Source organism: Culex quinquefasciatus, chromosome 3 (genome assembly GCF_015732765.1).
Source record: "Culex quinquefasciatus strain JHB chromosome 3, VPISU_Cqui_1.0_pri_paternal, whole genome shotgun sequence".
Classification (NCBI taxonomy): domain Eukaryota; kingdom Metazoa; phylum Arthropoda; class Insecta; order Diptera; family Culicidae; genus Culex; species Culex quinquefasciatus.
The window spans coordinates 42,742,773-42,761,643 of NC_051863.1; positions in this window are offsets into that span (position 1 = coordinate 42,742,773).

Consider the following 18,871-nt stretch of genomic DNA (forward strand, 5'->3'; position numbering starts at 1 on the left):
GTTTTGTCTTGTCGGGGGGTCTATCTCTCATCCACGATCTTATTTCGTTAATGTATTTCAAGTATCTAGCTAATTTTTCAAAATTAAGATATGGAACACTCTATGTCCACATATCAAAACTTTACGTAGTCTACGCCATCCCGGTTATGTTTGTGACATACTACTACTTTGACTTTTTTAAACCATGCTCAACAAGCTGCATATTGTTCCATGAGCTATTTTAGGATTCTGGGCTAAATATGAGCAAAATCGGTCAAAATTTACTCATTGATACTGGAGGGTGAAGTTTGTATGGGAAAAATTGTAAAAATGTATGATAAACCCAAAATGGGTTCGAAACAATAACAAAACTTAAAAGGTCAACCTAATGTTAAAAACGAATCTATGACATTTCCCCGAAACCCACATTCCCGAAGAGACATTTCCCCGAATGCCACATCTCCGAAAAGACACTTTCCCGAAGTGTCATTTATCCGAAAATCATTTCCCCGAACAATCCATTTTCCATAACGGCCACATCCCCGAATGGCGACTTCCCCTAAAAACCATTTTCCCGAATGGCCACTTCCCCTAATTTTCCACATCCCTGAAAATCATTTTCCCGAATGACCATATCCCGAACGGCCATTTTCCCGAACGCCACTTCCCCGAACCCGGTCAGGCGGGTATGGCCGTTGCCCAGAACCGCGCGCGCGGCCATACCCGCCTGACCGGGTTCGGGGAAGTAGCGATCAATAAAGTATCATGTCCACGTTTGAACGTTCAAAAATTCCGAGCTTCACTTGAATTTTGAATATTCAAATTGATGTAAGTGTGACAACTGGCCAAAGGGATTTCAGGCCAGAACGTGTTTGACACACGTTCAGGCCCGACTACCGCAAAAATTTGTAATTATTACTCGGGAATTGGCAACCAAAATCAACCAAACTTCGGGACAATGCACAGAATGGTCAACCAAACAAAACGTGTTTGGCTCTATTTTTCGTTTATTCAAGGCCAGACATTAAAACGCGTTTTTTCGGAACGTCAAAAAGCGACAAACGACAAGATAACACAACAACGTCAATTTGATACATTGATCATTTCGCAAAAATGCATTTAGTTTAAAATCAGTCCAGACTCGATTATCCGAAGGCCTTGTCAAAAGTTCACTTCGGATAATTGAATAATAAACATTTTTTTAGTCGTCTTTTTTGTTTTGCTGTCGAGCTCAAGTATAGCCCCTTAACTACTTTAAAGTGATTTAGTTATTTTAAATCTAAAATGGTGGTGATGAAATATTAAAATAATGCATTTTGTAATACAATAATCAACTATTTAGATTTGATTAAAAAGGGTTGGTTGCAGAACTTGAATTGGACGTAATAAAAATTTAAAAAAAATGTTCAAGGTTTTCATCCAGCCAAAATTGATAAAGACGAATCAGTTCAGTTAAACAGAATCTAGAACAAACTGAATCCTGCGCATCGAGTCGTCGCATAAAGCTATCGTTGCTGTTCAATCCTTACCACGTAGATACCGTTTTGGAAAATTGTCCTTTGCTGAAAATTGCCGCTACATAAAATAAAACTTTTTTTTATGGAACGTGGATAATCTCAATACCCCGCACTCTTGAAGTGCCCGCGTGGTTTATGAATGGCCTTCTAGAGAATTTAATATTAATGATGATTTTCGGGGAAGTGGCACTTTCGGGGAAATGATTTTCGGGGATGTGGAATTTTCGGGGAAATGATTTTCGGGGATATGGGATTCGGGAAAGTGGGATTCGGGGATAAGGGATAAAACCGTTAAAAACTAAACTTGAAAACTACCAGACAAGATGAGGGTTAACCACACATCTACGATTTATAGCTTTTTGTTCTCCCCCTTCCGTTTAAACATTTCCCAAACCACTACGTAGCGTGCATATTTATGATTTGTCCCATTTTTATGGCCGTGAAAGTAATTTTATCGATTAAAACTTGTCTGTTTTTTGCACACACATCACGCAATGATTGATTTATTTTGCTGGTTTGCTCGTTCAGGGTCTTAGCCAAAACAAATCTTTTTATTTTACTGCTTTTTTACTTCTTACAGGGCTTTGAGGCTTTGAGCATTTTTATACAAAGTTTGATTTGTGATATGATTGAAATTTGAGAGATTATGGGCTATAATACTGCCCATAATTGAAAATTTGGCTATTATGCCAAATCAAGTACAGTCACCCACATATTCGGAACACTTCTGTGGTAATTTGTTAATAGCTTGCGAAATGCATCTTTTTTGTCGACCCTTCTATTTTTATGACCTTTATTTGGACATGCTCTTGCTAGTTCACTAGTAAAAGTAGCACTTTTTAAACAAAAACCTGTATTTCACGACGATTTTATTCCGAGCAGCAAAACACTGCCTCCAAATCGCCTGTTCCATAATTGTGGGGTGTTATTGTGCCTCCCACAATTGTGGGACACCTGAATACAACTGATATTTTCCCATTCATAAAGCACAACTAAGGTTGAATTTCATTGGTTTCAGTGCGTGAAGTCATTATTTTCTAAAAGTTATGTACTCGTGGAGGGAACCAAAGTTTGTTTACATCCGCGAAATGCATCTTTTTTGTCGACCCAAATTTCCGGATTTCAAGGGCCAAAGTTTTTTTTCAAAAACTTCATATAAAAGTTGAAATTTACAGTTGTTTGATACAGCATTCGAAAGATCGCAAGAAAAGCTTTCAAATGAAGGTATAAGCGATTCATTAAGTTCAAATTATCGATTTGCTATGATTATTTTGAACATTGGCTGATCTGTAAACTGTTCCAAATATGAGGGATGACTGTCTTCTGAGAAAAACGCGTTTTAGTGTTTGTCACCAAATATCCATCAAGGTAATCTCCCATAAGATATTAGCCGTTTGGTTTTTCGCATCGGCAGCCAAATCTAAACACTATTTTAGTGAAATTCAAGTTTCAGAAGATGCGTTGAAACATCCTCTACCACCTAATAACTCGTTTTCGCCAAATGTGGATATAAGCCGTTTTTTCAATGGTGGGCAGAAAAGACGTTATTGATGCGTTTTCTAGCAAGGTTACGTACTTTTTTAAAAAAAATTAGATCAGAACTGACCGAGGAACTGTTACCGCAAAATAACATTAGCTTGAATACTACGCTGAAAAAAACCAATTCTCGAAATCGTGAATAAAATTCACGAATGCGAGAACCAGGAAGGAATATATTCACGTTTATAGTGCAAATGCACCATACTCATGAATAAATTCCTTCGTGGTTCTCACATTCGTGAACCTTATTCATGATTACGAGAATTGATTTTTTTTCTGTGTATCATGGTCCTATAAAGATGTTGATTATTAAAATAAATGCTCTCAACTGAAGTGTTGCAAAGAAGTCGAGGGTTGATCCTCTTATTAGATTGCATGAAACATTCTTCTTTTCGAGTATCACTCAAAAGCAATGATCAACATGAGTTTTCATTGTTATCCGAGCATTCGTTGGTGAAGGTTGTCTGAATCAACATGACTCGTCGCGTCCCGGCGCAAAACGCCGGCAATATTGCCCTACCTGCGGCTCAAGCAGGCAAAAAAGTGGGAATTTCCAAAAGGAAGGTTGAGGCCTCAACTGATGGCCAAAAACCGGGAATTTCCAAAAGGAAGGTGCTTTTGGAAGTGACATCGAACAGCAAAAAGACGAAAAAGAGCGACGGTACTGTACCGATGGATGAGGAGGAGGAGAACTCTTCATCGCACGAGGAGCAGCTTTTGAAGAACAACAAGTTTGCTGGACTGCCTGACGAGGACCAGGTAGCGGAAGCAAAGGAGAATGAAGTGAAACAGCGAAAGGAGAAACTGCCTCCTTTTTATGTGAGGCAATCAGCAGCAACGATCGACTTTCGTGCGGGGCTGGTTGAACTCATCAAGTCTGGGAAAGTCCAAGGCAACATTCGTCTGTGTCAGGACGGATTTAAGGTGCTGGTGCAATCCAGGCAGCACTATCAACTGGTCAAGGATTACTTGACCGAAAACGAGGCGGAGTACTTTACCCATGATGTCGTCATGGATAAGCCGTTCAAAATCGTCGTCAGAGGTCTGTACGACATGCCAGTGGAGGAATTAGCTGCCGAGCTAAAAGTTTTGAAACTGGATGTGTTGGCCGTGCACAAAATGAGCCGACGCAACAAAGACATCAAGTACCGTGACCAGCTCTACCTGCTGCATTTGGCTAAGGGATCGACGACGCTTCCTGAGCTGAAGGCAATTCGAGCGGTTTTCAACATTATCGTGTCGTGGGAGCGATACCGACCAGTGCATCGTGACGTCACACAATGCTTCAACTGCCTGGGTTTCGGGCACGGAGGTAAGAACTGCCACCTGAAGCGTCGTTGCGCCAAATGTGGTACCGATGCGCACATCACATCCCAGTGCATCCAAGATTCGCTGGTGAAGTGCCTCAACTGCAACGGTGAGCACTCGTCAACCGACCGAAAGTGCCCCAAGAGAGCTGAGTTCGTGAAAATTCGGCAGCAAGCATCGACGAAGAATCAGCCTCAGCGTCGTAGAACTCCTCCAGCCCTGGTGGAGCAAAATTTTCCACCTCTTCAACCGCGACGCCAGGTCCCGAACTTGGCACCGTTGCCGTTGGATCCCAGGAAGAGAGCTGAGATGAATCATCCACGGCCGGGTTCCAGCCAGGAGCCGAGACCGCCACCACCGGGCTTCAGCCAGGAGCCAAGACCAACCCAAGAACCAGCAGTTGAGGAAAATGGTAATGATCTTTACACCTCAACCGAACTCCTCAATATTTTCAAACAGATGTCCGCTGCACTGCGTGGATGCAAAACCAAGACCCAGCAGATTGAAGTGCTGACCTCGTTCGTCATCCAGTATGGATCGTAGGTCCCTCAAGCTGCTGAATTGGAACGCTTGCTCCATTAGGAGGAAGAACTTAGAGCTGGTGGATTTTCTTCGCGAGAAGGAGATCGACGTAGCTGCCATCACGGAAACTCATCTGAAGCCCGGTGAAAAAGTTTATCTACAAAACTACAAGATCGCGACGCAGCTCGATAGGACCACCTCTGGAGGAGGAGGTGTGCTTGTCGCTGTTCATCGTGATCTCAAGCCACGCCGGCTGCCACACTTTAAGCTGGACATCATCGAGGCCGTTGGAGTGGAAATTCCCACTTCGGTTGGCCCAGTACTCTTCATTGCTGCATACTGTCCACGTCAGGTGAATTCCAGAGATGGTTCAGCAGCAAAACTGAAGAGCGATATCCAGAAGCTGACACGGCGGAGCGCAAAGTACATCATCGCTGGTGACCTCAACGCGAAGCATGAAGTTTGGGGCAACAGCAGGAGGAATCGGAACGGAGTGATTCTGCACAACGATCTGCAAAACGGATACTACAACGTTGTGAGTCCGGATCGTCCAACGAGGGTGGCTCGGTCTGGGAATCACTCAATCATCGACTTCTTCATTACAAATATGGCTGAGAACGTGGCTCATCCAGAGGTGTTTGAAGAGTTGAGTTCTGATCACTATCCGGTGGTTGTGGAGGTTGGAGCTTCCGTTACTCCGCAGCGGCAACCAACCCGGAAAGATTACCACAACGTTGACTGGCAGCAGTTTCAGCAAGTGGTCGACAGCAACATCGACTATGATCAACACCCGGAAACTTCTGCCGATATTGATCGTTCGCTGGAGGTGATCCAGCAGGCTATCAACCAAGCGGAGGCTGCCAACGTTCGGGAGGTTCCTGTTAATTTTAAGGTAACTGATATTGACGTAGATACTAAATGTAGAGAATAAGACGAGGATAGTCAATATAGCATAATAACTTTATCGATTGAAATATTCAAAGCAAAATAAATGCTACATATACGTATGGCCGTTTGAAATGTTAGAGTCGATACTCGACGGTAGTTGATTACTGAGTGAAATTAGCCAGCAACGCGTGAGTGACCGTTGGAGTGTGAGTGCCTCACGCTTGTCTGCTGCGCAACGCGAAGCGTCGTTGAGGAAAAAGAGAGAGAGAGCGCGACAAGACAAAGTCATCGATTGCTGCGATGCACACGAGAGAGTCGGTTGTGTGTGTGCGCTCTTGGAATGATCGTGGCCAGGGCCAGGTCTTCAGTCTGGTTTGGAAATTTGCAGTGAATGGTCGTTTGACGACATTTTCAGTTTCCATCGTCAAGATGGCTGCAGTGTAGATTAAAATAATTGAAAATAAACGTGTTTACTACATGGCGCAGTTGGTGGGTAAGTGAGTGAGATAGTTATGAGTTGACGAACGCCTCAACTGCACTGAAAATAAAACAGAGAAAACAGTTTGACGAACGCCTCAACTGTACTGATGATAAAAAGAAGAGAAAAAAAAAACAGTTTGACGAACGCCTCAACTGTACAAAACAAATGTTGACGTATGCCTCAACAAGTTGAATCTTTCTGATAATGAATATTAAAACAATATGGTGTTGGAGCGTATGCCCTCAATCACCGCTAATCATGAAAAAAAGAAGAAAATAGCACATATGGAAAAAGGAAACAAAAGTTGATCCACAAAGGAGATAAGCTCTTATTGAAGTTCTTATCAAATACAAGGATAAAGGATAAAAAAAATGGAAAAATAGTTGAGGATAAGCTCTTATTGAAGTTCTTATCAAATACAAGGAAAAAGATAAAAAAAAAGAAATGAAAAAGAATATTTGGTGCGTCAAAATAAGAGATTAAGATTAAAACATTCAATACAATTTATAAAGAAAATCACAACAAAAGAGAATGAAGGAAATAGGAAGTTTGATGCTTATTCACGAAATGGCTCAGACAAAATGAATAAAAAAAAAATAGCAGCTAAGCTTAACAGACAAAGGTGATAAGAATTTGGAAAATGGAAAAGTTTTTATCATATATATTTTGAGATGCAAGAAAGATATAAAACGTCACACAAAAAAAAACAGTGAATGCAATGAAAACTTTTAAAAAGAAGATCAAAATAAGAGAGAATTGATAAAAGAGGAAAGTAAAAGTGGTTTTGGTTGTCTACTCAAAAATAAAAAGCTTTTTAAAAGACTGTGGTAAAAATATGAAAATCGAAAGATTTGATAAAAAAAAGGGAAACAATTTTGTTTAGAGAAATGGCTGAAAATAAAATGGATGATAAGTTCGAGTTAAAAAAAAATGTGATGAATAAGTGAATAAGTTTAAGTTAATGTTTACATAAACTTATTGATACAATCGAATACAAAAAAAAACTAAACGAAAGAGAAGAGTTCAAGTGTTTATAAAAAATTGTTGCTCATTCACAAATTGATTAAGTGACAGAAAAGGGAAGCACGACAGAACACAAAATTAATAAGAAGAGAATAGCAATACCGGGACTGTGGTGTAGGGGTAAGCGTGGTTGCCTCTCACCCAGTCGGCCTGGGTTCGATCCCAGAAAGTCCCAGTGGCAAATTTTGAGACGAGATTTGTCTGATCACGCCTTCCGTCGGACAGGGAAGTAAATGTGAGATAGTTATGAGTTGACGAACGCCTCAACTGCACTGAAATTAAAACAGAGAAAACAGTTTGACGAACGCCTCAACTGTACTGATGATAAAAAGAAGAGAAAAAAAACAGTTTGACGAACGCCTCAACTGTACAAAACAAATGTTGACGTATGCCTCAACAAGTTGAATCTTTCTGATAATGAATATTAAAACAATATGGTGTTGGAGCGTATGCCCTCAATCACCGCTAATCATGAAAAAAAGAAGAAAATAGCTCATATGGAAAAAGGAAACAAAAGTTGATCCACAAAGGAGATAAGCTCTTATTGAAGTTCTTATCAAATACAAGGAAAAAGATAAAAAAAAATGAAAAAGAATATTTGGTGCGTCAAAATAAGAGATTAAGATTAAAACATTCCATACAATTTATAAAGAAAATCACAACAAAAGAGAATGAAGAAATTAGGAAGTTTGATGCTTATTCACGAAATGGCTCAGACAAAATGAATAAAAAAAAATAGCAGCTAAGCTTAACAGACAAAGGTGATAAGAATTTGGAAAATGGAAAAGTTCTTATCATATATATTTTGAGATGCAAGAAAGATAGAAAACGTCACAAAAAAAACAGTGAATGCAATGAAAACATTAAAAAAGAAGATCCAAATAAGAGAGAATTGATAAAAGAGGAACTTAAAAGTGGTTTTTGGTTGTCTACTCAAAAAAAAAGCTTTTTAAAAGACTGTGGTAAAAATATGAAAATCGAAAGATTTGATAAAAAAAAAGGGAAACAATTTTGTTTAGAGAAATGGCTGAAAATAAAATGGATGATAAGTTCGAGTTAAAAAAAATGTGATGAATAAGTGAATAAGTTTAAGTTAATGTTTACATAAACTTATTGATACAATCGAATACAAAAAAAAAACTAAACGAAAGAGAAGAGTTCAAGTGTTTATAGAAAATTGTTGCTCATTCACAAATTTATTAAGTGACAGAAAAGGGAAGCACGACACAAAAATTAATAAGCAGAGAATAGCAATACCGGGATCGTGGTGTAGGGGTAAGCGTGGTTGCCTCTCACCCAGTCGGCCTGGGTTCGATCCCAGAAAGTCCCAGTGGCAAATTTTGAGACGAGATTTGTCTGATCACGCCTTCCGTCAGACAGGGAAGTAAATGTTGGCCCCAGTCTAACCTAGAGGTTTGGTCGTTAGCTCAGTCTGTAGGAGTAGTCTCCCTGGGTCCTGTCTCGGTGGAGTCGCTTGTAGGCAGTTGTACTAACAATCCAAAGGTCGTCAGTTCGAATCCCGGGGTGGATGGAAGCTAAGGTGTAAAAAGAGGTTTGCAATTACCTCAACAATCAAGCCTTCGGACACCTAGTTTCGAGTTGGAATCTCGCAATCGAGAACGCCAAGGAAATGCTGTAGAGCGAATAATTTGATTTTTTTGAAAATAGCAATGCAGTAAATAAAAAAACCGAAGTGTTAATTTCATAGAGAAAATCAGTTCTTATTGAAGTTCTTATCGAATATAAAAAGAGCGAGATAAAAAAAGGAACCAAGATTTTTTTTGGTAAATTGCCGAAAAGAAAGAAATGTTTGGTGTATCACAAAAAAAAACTATAATTAATTGCAAACCATAAACAAAATCTAAATATGACAGAATTGAAAGCAAGTGGAAAATTAAAGTGATTTTATTTGTTTGGTTGGTAATTCACAGCATCGTTCAGAGAAGAAAGAAAAGAACCGGCAAAAATAGATAAAATAAATAAAAAAAAAATTTACGAAGGTGATAATAATTTGGAAATTTATCAAATTCTTATCAAATAAAATTTGATTTGATTAAAAAGAACAAGAAATCGCAAAAATTAATAATAAATAATACATTGATTGATAAATTTGGAGCGAAAATAAATTGAATGGAAATAAGGTAAACAAAATTGAAGAGTAAAAACCATTAAAAAAAATAGGTGCGTAAAAAAAATTGTTATCTAATATAATTTATGAAGAAAATCACAACAAGAAAAAATCAAAGGAAAGAGGAAAGTATGCGTTTAAAAAAAACAAAACTGTTAATAAAAAAAAATGGGTAACATACAGAAAAGGTGATAAGAATTTGAAAAATTCTTACCAAATATAAAAAAAAACGAACTAAAGAATGATAGAATATTTTGTGCGTCAAAAAAAAATAACAATAATGAGATGAAATATTAAAAAAAAGATCAAATAAATAAAAAAAAAATTTAAAGAAAAGAAAAAGGAAAAAAAAAGAAAAAATAATAAAAAAAAGTGGTAAAAAATGCAAAAAATAAGTTCTTATGATTTAAAAAAAACAGAATTCAGATATTATTAATAAATGAATGGAGTATGAAAAAAAAGATGAAAATATTAACTATAACTTATTGAGTGAATTGAACAAGACAGAACAAAAGTAAAGAGGAGAGTACAAGTGTATAAAAAGTGGAAATACATTAATAAGAGAATACCAGAGAAAAGTAACCAGATTTAAAAAGGGAAAATTTAAAGGGGTTTTATTCGTCATTTCCAAATTTATTGAGTAAATGAATAAAAATATATATTCAACTCTTGAATCAGAAAATGAAAATCAGAGTGATTGAAACAAAAGAGGTTACGTGTTATTACACATGTATTGCTTATTATCATTTTAACAGTAAACAAATCCGGAGAAAAAAAAACCAAGACCAAAGAGTTAATAGAAAATGATTAAAATACTTTTCAAATACAACAGGATTAAAAAAAAAGCCAAATACAACATGTAAAATAAAAAAAAAAAACACAAAAGAAAAAAAAAATTGACAGAACGATACGAACACGAGAAGCATAATTTTGACTATAAAAAAAATAGACATTTTATTATTTTGACTACGACAACTCTTGAACTAATATTCTGGATAATTTGAAGTATTTCCTTCTACGATTTGATCAAGAAATATCGATTTAAGATTCGAGAAGAGTATAATTGAATCTATGAATTATTAGCACTTTAAATTGAAATAAAGTAAGTTCAAATGGAATCGACGAAAGGAAAAAGAAAGTTAAGAGAGGATGCAAGAGAAAAAAAAAGAATGTTTTTAGGAGAAAACAAAAGAAATGGTAGATTGGAAATCGAACCGTATTAAATCTCTAGGAGAAATAGAAGAACAGAAGAATTGTTTCTTTTCTCAAAAGAATGAGTAAAATTACTTAGATTTATAAACAAGTCTGTTTGTCTGTGGTATTTCTGATTTTTTTTGGTAAAATTGGATTAGGTATTTTTTTCTACATAAACAAAAAGATTTTTTTTCAAAAAACCAGAAACAAAATAATATTGAATTCTTTTGGAAGTTTCTTAAGTGAATATTTGTAGGAAATGAAATAAAAGTGATTTTTCCTCTAGGAAAGAACGGACCAAATTATTTGAAATTGTATAAAAGAGATTTTTTCAAGATAATACTAACAACATAATGTGAAATGGGTTTAGAAATTTCTGTTCTGAATTCGGAGAAAAAAGGGTTTCTTTATCTACAGGAAATTAAAGCGCAAGGAAATTTTTGATGATTGCTGATTAGGAAACGAATGCCACTGTAATGGTAAAGTGCCTTTAATAAAACTAAAAAAACATGTAGCACACCTTATATTTTTTATTGAACTGGATTTCTGGAGGGAATATAAGAAACGTTTTTTTTTTTCTTAGGAAAAAGCAAGAGCTATACAAATAGAGGAGAAAATGTAAAACAATTAGTTTTGAAATTGTGATCATGAGACTAAGTTTTTTTTGCAAAAATTGGAAAGAAAGGGATTGTCTCAATGGTTTTTATCGAATTTGAAAATCTATTTCAGATTATCAAATAATTCAGAAAATGAAAATAAGAGAATGAGAAATAAAATAAGAGAAGAGATTTAGTAAAATTAAAAAAAAAAAGTTTAAACAAAAATTAGTTTGTTTATGAGTCTGGACGGCTAAACTCTTTACAAACGTCTGAATTGTTTTGGAACGACAAAAGAAAAGAGAAATGTTGAGAATTGATTGATTCGGAATGAAAAAAAGATGCAAACAAATAATTAAAAAAAAAAACCAAAGCAATAGTCAGCAAACGTTTTCAAATTCGGGAAAGTCATGAGAATTCATTGTAAAAAAAAAATCAGCAGCCGCCTTGAGGGCTAATGTGAGTGAGAAAAACGTAATCATGCTTTAGAATCGAAGAAATTTTATGTAACTTTTCAATAAAATATTAACTTTTGCTACTTCAGATTAAAAAAAAATGGGAATATCCAAAATAACCAGAAAAGAGTAGAGAAGGGGGAGAATGTAGAGAATAAGACGAGGATAGTCAATATAGCATAATAACTTTATCGATTGAAATATTCAAAGCAAAATAAATGCTACATATACGTATGGCCGTTTGAAATGTTAGAGTCGATACTCGACGGTAGTTGATTACTGAGTGAAATTAGCCAGCAACGCGTGAGTGACCGTTGGAGTGTGAGTGCCTCACGCTTGTCTGCTGCGCAACGCGAAGCGTCGTTGAGGAAAAAGAGAGAGAGCGCGACAAGACAAAGTCATCGATTGCTGCGATGCACACGAGAGAGTCGGTTGTGTGTGTGCGCTCTTGGAATGATCGTGGCCAGGGCCAGGTCTTCAGTCTGGTTTGGAAATTTGCAGTGAATGGTCGTTTGACGACATTTTCAGTTTCCATCGTCAAGATGGCTGCAGTGTAGATTAAAATAATTGAAAATAAACGTGTTTACTACACTAAACACTTGATTAGACTTAGGAATGTTTATAGGAGACAATATCAACGGACTGGGGACTATGACAAAAAGATTTCAGTTAACAATTTGAACAAAATCATACAAGACCGACTTGACAATATCAGAAATCAAGAATTTTCAAAACATGTAAGCCAGCTTGGGAATTATTCAAAACCATTTTGGAAACTTTCAAAAGTTCTTAAAAACAAACCAAAGCCTATTCCTCCTCTTATTGTTGAGGATTCTCCTTTGATTACATCCGAGGAAAAGGCAAATGCACTTGGGCTTCATTTTGTTAGTTGTCATAATCTTGGCGCTTCCATGACCAGCCGTAAAGAAACATCAGTAGCCAATAGTATTTCAACAATCAATGACTCTACCTTTGAATTTCCTGCAGATTCCCATGTTTCTGGTGAGGAAGTCAAAGTTGCAGTTAAACAAATGAAAAATATGAAAGCTCCAGGCTTTGATAACATTTTTAATCTAGTGTTGAAAAAACAGAGTGATCAGTTCTTTCAACATCTAGCCAATATTTTCAATACATGTTTGCAACTTGGTTACTTCCCCACCAATTGGAAACTGGGCAAAGTCATACCAATTTTGAAGCCTCAAAAAGATCCAACATCGCCAACAAGTTATCGTCCCATTAGTCTTTTGAGTAGTCTGTCCAAACTCTTTGAGAAGGTCATCTATTCAAGGCTTTTGGATTTTACCAACGATAATAATATAATTTTGAATGAACAGTTTGGCTTCCGAAAGGGACATAATACTGCTCATCAGCTCACGAGAGTTACTAAAATCATCAAGCAGAACAAGCTTGAGTCTAAATCAACTGCTATGGCTTTGTTGGATGTTGAGAAGGCTTTTGACAATGTTTGGCATGATGGTTTGATACATAAACTGTATTTATACGGTTTTCCAATGTATCTTATCAAAATTATCCAGCACTATCTTTCGGAGAGATCGTTCAGGGTTTTTCTGAATGGGATTGCTTCTGGATTATTCAACATTGATGCTGGGGTTCCCAAGGAAGTATTCTTGGCCCACTTCTGTACAATATTTTTACATCTGATTTGCCTACTCTTCCTGGTAATGGTGTGTTGTCACTTTTGCTGATGACACTGCCGTTATTTATAAGGGTAAAATAACCAGATATTTAGTTGGCCGTCTTCAGAAGGGTCTTGACGTTCTTTCCGAATACTTTGGCGACTGGAAAATTCGCATAAACGCAGCCAAAACTCAAACCATCATTTTTCCACTTTCCAAATCGGCCAGATTTGTCCCAAAGGATGATGTTTTGATTAAAATGAATGATGTTTCAATACCCTGGTCAAAGGAAGTTGTATATTTAGGTCTCATACTTGACTCGAAACTATTGTTTCGACAGCATGTAGATAAAATATTGAACAAGTGCAGCATTCTCATCAGGTGTTTGTATCCTTTAATTAACAGAAAATCAAAGTTATCTTTGAAAAATAAGCTAGCAGTTTACAAACAAATAATTTACCCCGTTATTGAGTATGCAGTACCTGTTTGGGAGTGTTGCGCTAGAACTCATAAATTGAAGCTCCAGCGTGTCCAAAACAAGGTACTCAAAATGGTTTTGAATGTTCCTGGCTGGACAAGATCAAGTGAGGTTCATGAATTAGCAGAAGTAAAAATGTTGGATCAGAAGATTCAAGAAAAATGTTCGAAATTCAGGGAAAAATGTGCTATTTCTGAATACCCCTTGATTCAAGGATTGGTTTAGTTTATGGTAAGATTAAGTTAGTTTTAGGTTAGGTTATGTTTTCTTAACATTTTTTTTTTCCTCACTGTACCTAGTGTTACAAAAATGATAAATCATATACTTTTAAAGTTAAGAAAATGAACAGTGTTTAAATCACGAAAAGCAAACTAAAGCTGAAGAGCCACAGCTGACCACTTATTATGTAAACCAAATGTAATTATTATAAAAAAGATTCAATAAAGTATATTTAATTCAAAAAAAAAAAACATGAGTTTTGCTTCTTGAATCGTCGAAGGCATGGAAAAAGATTTTCGATTTAGCTGACTATGATAGACCGGAGAATACAACCCCTTGTTCAAGACCTACATCTGCCCGGGTCGATGATTTTTTAATTACGCATGCGTGCCGTGGACATCGAATCAGTATTCCTCTTCAGACCCTGACCAGTCCGGAGCCTTCCGATGAATTAGAAAGATCGCCTGACTGGATCGCGCTTTCTTCACAATTAGAACAGTTCGTGTTAACGACCGGGCTCAGGTTATGCAAATAAGATGATGATACTTTGATACTCCTGGGCGGAGGAGCTCCACATATTCAAAGGTTTTCAGCAGTTCCATTCGGAGTGGCGCGGCGAAGACCCTTTAAATCTGCCGACTCATCCCGGACTTCAGTAGTGATCCAGGGTTTTGCGAAACTGGCAGCCAGTCAGTTCTGGTGGTCTTCCGATGGTATTGAGGCGGTTTTTGGTGTTAGTTCTGGGATTGGTCGTCTTCGAGGGATACGATTTTGGTGAACACATTTTAAAGTGTAGCAATTGTACAACGTTTTTGAGGTTCGTGTACTCTTGTTGCAGCCCCAGGAGAGCAGTGTACTTCTTTGGAAGGAATCCCGGGTCGATGTATCAAGCTGTCGAGATGTGAGACTCTTTCGGATATTTACGATACTCGAGTGCTTTCGATTCGTCAGAGTGAGCGATTGGCAGATAGCCTTTGTGGCGCCTACCGAAAAAATCCGTTCGTAAGTGAAAAAGTTTCAAATTGTACGAAGATTTATGCTCCATGAATTTACGCCAGGTTTGCTGCTTGGATCGATACTCCTACGACGTGCTTCCCGAGGCTATTTTGCAACAATATCTGGCAAACCAAGTGGATTTGGGGACGGACACCCCACTCAACCATGCAGAACATACATCTACAACCGAGCAGCTTACTGTCCTCCTTGGGGATAGTAATTCAAGCATTGAATCGAATTCGATTAATTTTCAACCAGATGAACCAGCTCCTTCGTACCATCGATTTCGTCCTCAACAAATTTCAGGGCTATCTGGTTCTATAACGCCCAATTCCGCATCGCCACGAGTTCCAGAGAGTCAGCAAGTTAAGCTGGACGAGTTCCCATGGTCAGCGCTGATCCAGTACCGAAAGTCGTATGGAATTCTTGGATTTCACTGCGGAGGATGCTTGATCAGCGAGCGGTACGTACTGACGGCGGCGCACTGTATCACCGCAATACCCAACACCTGGAAGGTGCATCGCGTTCGGTTGGGTGAATATGACCTTAAAAATTCAGGAATGGATTGTGTAGGGGACACGTGCGCGGACATCCCAATGGACGTGGACATTGATCGGATTGTGGTGCATCAACGGTACGCAACTCGACAGATGAGTCAGTACAACGATATTGCGTTGATTCGATTAGCGGTCGATGTTTCAGTGACCAACTTCGTTCAACCAATTCTGCTAGCCGATGAGGCGGTAGAAAGCAGCTTGGGTGATCGCTCCACGAAGCTCGTTTCAGCTGGCTGGGGCAAAACCAAAACCGGTAAGTTCAATAAATGATCCCCCGACCATCACTTAAGACCTCCCAAACTTTCAGCGAGTGCTACCAACGTCAAGGCGAAGGTCTTGCTCAACCTGGACGACTCCAACGATTGCAACCACGCGTACACAGTGTCCGGGATTAAGGTGCGGAATGGGCAAATTTGTGCGAGCGAGGCGCGTGGGACCGGTGTTTGCAGCTGTGATTCCGGGGGACCGTTGATGGTGCACCAGAATGGGCGGTACTATCTGATAGGGATCGGAAGCTTTGGTCCGGCCAAGTGTGGTCTGCGAGCGGTACCTGGGATATACACCCGGGTGGTCAAGTATGCAGATTGGATTGATAGCAATATGAACCTGACTTAGTGAGGCTAATATGAGAGAAAAAAGGTGCAATATTTATTGTTACTCTGTCAAGGAGTGTTTATATAATGGAATCGAAAAAAAATACAAGTTCTGTATCAAACAAACGAAAATTTCTCTTTACCCTATTTTTTAAACCACCCTGCGTCTCCACTACAGTGTCTCCAAAAAAAAGTGCTACGTTAAATATCAAATTAGAACTTCCAAGTGCAACAGTTAATTTTAACCTTTCAAAGTATTCTAGCGAATGGCTTCTCAAGAACCACAAATGGTAGAAGGTCGATTCAGGACTCATTTTAATGAAAATTTTATATAAAGTTAGAAAATCATTGAACATTATTTGAAATTCCGTGTTGACGATACTCACTTCCCTTGTCAATCGGAAGTGAAGAAATGAAATATCATAACCAAAAATAGCAATGCTTAAAACTACGTTGTTAGTTCATCTATTGTATGCTAAACTTGTTTTCAGTATTCATTATCATTGTCATACTCATGACAGAAAAAATCAACTTTTTGCATGAACATCATCATAAAGTTGAATGTTTAAATCAATTCTACGCTCAATTTTCTTTAACCCTCTACCGCCCAAAATTTTTTTTTTTTCGAAAATATGTATTTTTCCCGTGTTTAGGAGGTCATTTTGAGCAACTTTTGTTCTACGAAAAACTTTACTTCTCTTGTGTTATGTTTTTCTTGTTTTATTTTTAGTATTTTAGTTTTCATTTATCTTGTTTAGTTTATGTTTGTCGAAATCGTGATTATGCAGGTTATTTTTTGTGTGTGCTTTTGTGTCGCTATTCGTATGGAGTGAGTGATTGTGGTGATCGAATAATAGCATGACTTACTGAATTATTTGTGTCTTAAGCGTAATTTTCGTTGAGTAATTGGTGTTTTTTTGTGATTTTTTTTTGTGATTTTTTTTTATTTTTTTGATTTGATTGTTTTGTGATTTTCAAAGCCCTTCCTATATCATCGTTGATCGGAAGGCACGGCGTCGGGTAAATTGTGTATAATATTTTGAATAAGGTTTTATTTTTAATGGTGAAAAAGCCATTTCTATATAATGATCGAAAGACGCACTGACATTTTAGATTAATTAATAGTGGAGTGAAATAATTGTGTGTGAGTGACTTTGTATGTTAACCAAAAAGACCTTCCCATAGCATCGTTGCTCGGAAGGCTCGCCGACGGGTCTGTTATGAAAGTCCTCCCCATAGCATCGTAGCTCGGGAGGCATCGAAAAGCCAATACCTTATCCTACTAACCCAAAAAAATCACGTGATGCTTGAAGGAGATGCTGTGGATTCAACGGTCTCAAGCGGTATCAACAAGTATATAGCGAAAAACTGTGTGCTTGATGAGTCTGCAACTTCAACTATCGGACTAACATTCCTCCCTTTCGTTGAACTGCAGGCTTCTTGGGAGGGCGCCGGTATTGAATAATAAAGTAGGGATCTTCAGAGGTTAAACAGTGAACGGATGGTTGGCTCCCACTGATCATTTTTGATTCATTGTTTAACTTCAGCTGATCTGTCAATAACGGAGTAGCAGCTCATTGGCAGTCAACCATGCTCATGCTCATGCTCATGCTCTTGTTTAGTTTATGTTTGTTTTTGGTAGTATTTGGCCTATTCTACCACCTAATATAATTAAATTTTGCCTATCTAATTTTTTCGCGTATTTACAGTCACTTTTTTATTTTTTTGTATGTTTTTCACATTTTTTGCTATAGAATGGCACCATCATCATTTGAATTGCAAAAAAAAAAAAATGCGTAGAGGCATAGTCTGGGACACTACAAAAATTACTGCATCCTTCTTTTTACTGAAAATATAGGAAATGTTAGTAAAAAACACAGCCAAAGTTGACCCCTAAAAAATGACATTTTAAAAAACATTGGCAAAGTCACATAAAAGCATGAGCATGAGCATGGTTGACTGCCAATGAGCTGCTACTCCGTTATTGACAGATCAGCTGAAGTTAAACAATGAATCAAAAATGATCAGTGGGAGCCAACCATCCGTTCACTGTTTAACCCCTGAAGACCCCGACTTTATTAGTCAATACCGGCGCCCTCCCAAGAAGCCTGCAGTTCAACAAAAGGGAGGAATGTTAGTCCGATAGTTGAAGTTGCAGACTCATCAAGCACATAGTTTTTCGCTATATACTTGTTGATACCGCTTGAGACCGTTGAATCCACAGCATCTCCTTCAAGCATCACGTGATTTTTTTGGGTTAGTAGGATAAGGTATTGGCTTTTCGATGCCTCCCGAGCTACGATGCTATGGGGAGGACTTTCATAACAAACCCGTCGGCGAGCCTTCCGAGCAACGATGCTATGGGAAGGTCTTTCTAATTAGCACACCAAAACACTCGCGCACAGGTATTTAAATACTGAATAAATGTAATTTTTCATCACGATTACCCAGATGACATTGATGATATAGGAAGGACTTTTTTACAGTCATTTACAGTAATACTTAAACTTATTTTAATGCAACAATTCACACGACGTCGTGCCTCCCGATCAACGATGATATAGGAAGGACTTGAGCAAGCCAATCAGGATGAAACACGAAATAAAATTCTTTTCTTTTCACACACAATGCCACATAATTGACCGCGCGTCGCCACCCAACAAATTGAACTGATTTTCTTCTGCTTGTGGGCAAGCCAACCAGGATGAAACACGAAATAAAATTCTTTTCTTTTCACACACAATGCCACATAATTGACCGC